Source organism: Tetrao urogallus, assembly GCF_951394365.1.
Source record: "Tetrao urogallus genome assembly, chromosome: 2".
In the NCBI taxonomy this organism is placed as follows: Eukaryota; Metazoa; Chordata; class Aves; order Galliformes; family Phasianidae; genus Tetrao; species Tetrao urogallus.
Genome location: NC_136814.1, coordinates 37,393,512 through 37,399,103, shown reverse-complemented (window position 1 = coordinate 37,399,103; position 5,592 = coordinate 37,393,512).

Genomic DNA, 5,592 nt, shown 5'->3' with positions numbered 1-5,592 from the left:
CGCCGGTCGTGGACTACATATCCCAGACCACACCGCGCGCGGCCGCCGCGAGGGGGCGGGTCCTTGGCCGAATGCTAATTCAGGGAGGAGGCACAGCCGGCGTCTGCGCGGTGCGGCCCCGGTGGCGCATTTTCCCCCAAGAGAGGAAGGTGGCGCCCGGCGGAGCGGAAGAGGGCGGCGCTCTTCCAGCAGAGCGGCGCTGCTGCTACTGCCGGAGCGGAGCGGGTGCGGCTCGGGCCGCCGCTGAAAGCGAGGTGAGCGGCCACAGAGCCGGGGCGGTTGGAGCGTTTTCGAGCCGCCTGGCCGCTAGCCGGGTGGAAGGTGCCCGGACTGGGGGGGCGGCGGCGGCAGCGAGGCCGGTCCTCCCCAGCGGGAAGAAGCCGGGTGGCGGGGAGGGGCTGGCGAGCTGCCCGGGAAGGGGGGGGGGCGGGAAGAGAGGGGGTGGTGCGGCGTCCCCGCGCGCTGCAGTCTGGTTCGCGTAACATGGCGGTGACGGCACTCGTGTGGCTTGGCTGTGCATCTCGGGGCAACTCCGCGTGGTAGAAAAGGAAGCGAATTGCCGCCCTGCCGCCGGTGCGCTAAAGCTGCGTGAGGTTTCGCTCCGTCTACCCCAGAGGGTGATAGGGAGCGCTGCTCTAACTAGAATGAGAATGCGGGCTGCGACGGCGGGCCTCCTGCCCGAACTCGGGTTAGGAGCCCTTACAGCCTCCCTGGGACGATGCACATCCACTGCCGTGTGTGCGCGGGCCTCACTCTGCACCGCCCGCCGCGGCGCGGTGCCCCGGTTAGTGCCGCGCTACGGCTGCGCCTTTCGGCCGTGGTGCTCTGCTCCGTCGCCGCTTGGGTTCCCGTGCGGCTGTGCGGTGCTTGGAACTGCTGAGGCGCTGCTGCCCGTCAGGCCGCCTTCTGTTTGTTAGGTGTGCGTTTGGCCCTGCCAACTTCAGCGGGCTTCGTCCTCTCCTTGAGATTTGTGGGAGTGTCTAAAGGATGGGATGGAAGAAAGCTGTTTTAGGGGAAGTTCTGAAGTGAAGAAGCTCCTTGACACGTAGCTTAGAACTCACATTACTTTACTGCTGTGCACGGGTCACAGTTCCAAGTCTGAGGAAGGCTCTGTGTTCCAGAGGCCTGTGCTGCTGTCTGCCTTCAGTGCCCTTTGCCTTTACAAAGAGATCACAGAATGGCCTGGGTTGGAAGGGACCTCAAAAGGATCACGAATCTCCACCCCCTCCGCCACATGCAGGGCCACCAACCTCCCTATTTAATACTAGACCAGGCTGCCCAGGGCCCCATCCAGTCTGGCCTTGAACACCTCCAGGGATGGGGCATCCACAGCCTCTCTGTAAAGAATTTCCCCCTGACATTCAACCTCAGTCTTCCCTCCCTCAACTTGAAACCACTTCCCCTTGTCCTGCAGTTATCTACCCTTTCAAAGAGTTGATCCCCCTCCTGTTTGTAGGCTCCCTTTAGGTACTGAAAGGCTGCACTGAGGTCATCCCGCAGCCTTCTTTCCTCCAGGCTGAACAAGCCCAGCTCGCTCAGCCTGTCTTTGTAGGGAGGTGCTCCAGTCCCCTGATCATGGCTCTCCTCTGGACCCTCTCCAAGAGCTCTCTGTCTTTCCTGTACTGGGGACTCCAGACCTGGACACAGTACTCCAAATGGGGCCTCATGAGCAGAGTAGAGAGTGAAAATCACCTCCCTGCCCCTGCTGGCCACCCCTCTTCTGATGGAGCCCAGGATACCATTTGTTTTCTGAGCTGCAAGGGCACATTGCTGGCTCATGTTAAGTTTTTCGTCTGTCAGGACCCCCAGGTTCTTGTCTGCAGGGCTGCTCTCGAGGACTGCTCTTTCCAGTCTGTATAGATCCTTGGAGATAAAGCTTGCTGCAGCTTAGGGCAGTGCTGTGGGCTCTGAGGTGTGGCTGTGAGCCCATACCTGCAGCAGCTGGGCTGTGTGAGGGAAAGAAGGAAGAACTGCTGAAGAAGAACCGAGCTATGCATGAACTGAAACACAGCAGGTGCACGTATGAGTTCAAAAGGAAACTGAACTAAGCAGAACAGCATCAAGTGTTCCGGGTTGTTGTTGTTGTTTTTTTTTTTTTTTTTTTTTTTTTCCTGACAGGTGCAATCATTTCTTCCAGTTTCACTAATGTTACAATTGGAAAGAATATTGTAGAGAAATGGAAAGAAACAAACAGAAGAAATGCTCACCTGTATTCAGATCATAGAATTACTCATGTTGGAAAAGACCTTAAAAATCATCAAGTCCAAACACAACCATAGTACCCTAGCTAACAACCCTCTGCTAAGTCATGTCCCTGAGCACCACATCCAGTTTTTAAACACATCCAGGGATGGTGACTCAGCCACCTCCCTGGGGAAGCCTATTCCAGTGCTTAACAACCTTCTCTGTAAAAAAGCATTTCCTGATATCCAGCCTAAACTTACCCTGGCACAACTTGAGGCCATTTCCCATTGTCCTGTCACCAGTGAGAAGAGACCGACCCCACTCTCACTATAAGCACCTTTCAGGTATTGGAAGAGAACAATAAGGTCTCCCTCAGCCTCCTCTTCCCTACACTAAGGAGCCCCAGTCTCCTCCAGTTTTCCTTGAGTCTCTCCTCATAGAGCACATTCTCCAAGCCCTTCACAAGCCTTGTTCCCTATCTTTGGACCTACTCTAGCACCTCAATGTCCTTTCTGTACTGAGGTGCCCAAACTGAGCGCAGTACTCAAGGTGCAGCCACACCAGTGCTGAGTACAGGGGCAGAATTACTTTCCTAGTCTTGCTCACCACACCATTCCTGATACAAGCCAGGATGCCATTGGCCTTCTTGGCCACCTGGGCACACTGCTGGCTCACATTCAGCCTACTGCCCATCAGCACACCAATGTTTCCATCAGGCAGCTTTCCAGCCACTCTTCCAAAAGCCAGTAGGGTTGCCTGGAGTTGCTGTGACCAAAATGCAGGACCTGACACTTGGCCCTATGAAACCTCGTACAGTTTGCCTTGGCCCATTGATCCAGTTTATCCAGGTTCTTCTCCCCTCTGTAGTGCCCTTCTCTCTTCTGGCAGATCAACACTCCCAACTTGGTGTCGTCTGCAAACTTACTGAGGGCGCACTCAATCCCCTCATCAAGATCATTAATCATGTTAAATAGAAGCAGTCCCAGTACCGAGCCCCGGGGGACACCACTCATGACTGGCCACCAATTTAACTCCATTGACCACAACTCTTTGGGCCTGGCCATCCAGGCAGTGTTTCACCCAGCAGAGCCCATCCAGACCATGGCCAGCCAGCTTCTCCATGAGAAAGTTGTGAGGAAAGCGTCTAAGGCCTTACTGAAGTCCAGGAAGACCACATCGACAGCCTTACCCCCATCCACTAAGTGTGTCACCTTGTCATAGAATGAGATCAGGTTTGTCAGACAGGATCTACAATTCATAAACCTGTGCTGACTGGGCCTAGGTTAACCATCCTCTGGTTAACCTTTAACTGGTCCATGATGGCACCCGAGATTATCCATTCCATAACCTTCCTGGGCACTGAGGTGAATCTGACAGGTCTGTAGCTACCAAGATCATCTTTCCAGCCCTTTTTGAAGATGGGCATCACATTTGCCAGTCTCTAATCCCCTAGGACATCCCCAGTTAGCCAGAACTGCCTAAAAAATGATAGAGAATAGCTTGGCAACCACATCCACCAACTCCCTCAGCACACTAGGGTGCAATCCATCCAGCCCCACAGACTTGTGAGCATCCAGCTTTCAGAGCAGGTCCAAAAGTGTCTCATTGTGCATCGCACAGGGAAAATTCGGGCTTGCAATGAAAACCTCCACAAAGGAGGGATCTCCAGAAAGAGATCCTTCCCTAGTGGCAGTCAGCCCTTAAATGAGGTCTAAGAGAGGTGCAGCCAGGCTCCACCCCTCTGGTCACACAGCTGAACTGACTTCACCTGTGCTGCCAGGGCTGGCCAGGTCCTTGCCTCAGGTGATCAATTTGTGGTTCAGGCTGTGACTCAACAGTTACCATACAACTAACAAACAACTTTATGTTCCCTTTCACTTATTGCCTGACTTCTTCCTGCTGACAGGGAAGTTGGGAGGCATTAACTGAAATTTTTGTGAGAAAGCTCTCTGCAGCAGCTGAGTTTCTGAAGTAAATCACTCAGTAACCACATCAGAAAACCCTTAATATCGAGGGTTGGATAACTCACATATCACACATTTCCCAAGGTGTGTCAAATGTGACTCTCTGTGAAAAGATTACTTTACCACAATATTACTCTCATACTTTGTGGTATTCTAGATAAGCACCTTCATTTAGATATCTTTTGTCAAGCATCTCTTTCTTCTGTAAGTTTTGGGGCAACTCTGGCCAGTGTTCCAGTTTTTATGAGTGCATTAGCCATGTAGGTGCCTCTTGAAGTACTGCACTCTGTCTTTGCAGAGGTTAGGTACTTCATTTAGAGGCAGTGCAGCAGCCTGGGAGCTTAGCTGCAGTGATTCTAGGGAAGCTGCCATCATTTTTAGAGCCTTTTTTACATTGTTTAAGAAAAATAAAAATGAAGCTCAGCCATAACCTATCTTGCTTTTCTGCTTTATTAAAAAAAAAAAAAAAAAAAGGCATCTGTGGAAAAGTGCCTTGAGAAATTTTTGATTTTTATTTTTTTAAGATAAGCAGCACTTTGGAGCATTCCTATTAGTTTGACACCAAAAGATACAAAGATGATTTGATGTGGTGTAATACCAGCCAATTTCCAGCTGTTTGAGGATTTGAATAGTGCATTAGTTACCTACAGACAGGGGAGAAGCCTCCTAATAAACTGCAGGGGATAGGAAGAATTTTAGGATGTACTTTTAGGCAACTTGTCAGAGTGGATGGGAAGTAATCTTCAGATTACAGTCGTCTTTGTTTTCTTATGTTGCAATGCATACTCACTGAATGCCCGTAGGTACTGTATCAGTGGGAAACTGTTACAGAGAAGAAATTCCCGCCCCACCATCTCCTCCCAGTGCTGCTGGGTAGCTAAGCACTTTCAATTTTGAACTGTGTGGCTTTTTGACAGGTAATAGTCACAGGAAAGTGGCCAACTTGATGGCGTCTCTGCACATCTATCTGTACAAGTTCCTCTTTCTCCTTAAAAAATCAGATGGTGGACTGTGAGAGTCTTATTATTTCACTTCCTCACTGAAGTCTGTTGAGATTATCCTTGGTACATAAGGGTGCAGTTTTACAGCTGATGCTCTCAGAGGCAGTCCTGGCTTAAAAGCAGTTCCAATCTCCGAAGCTGTGCTAATAATGTGAGAACAACAGGGAGCTAAGGATGTCATACAAACCTGGTTCAGATCCTGACAGCTAATTGTGCTGGCATATCATGGGATAAGTGATGGAAAGGTGCACTGCTTGTTATGACATTACTGCTAAGAGACCATGCATGCATGACTGCACCTTTCTGGAAATGCCTGCATTTCAGCGGCAGCCATGTTTGCTTAAATACCCTCTCTTGCCCCTAAAGTGCTGGTGATTTGCATTAGCATATGCAGTGAAGCTAATAAAGAAATTATCCAAACCTAAGCTTCAAAAATAATTACT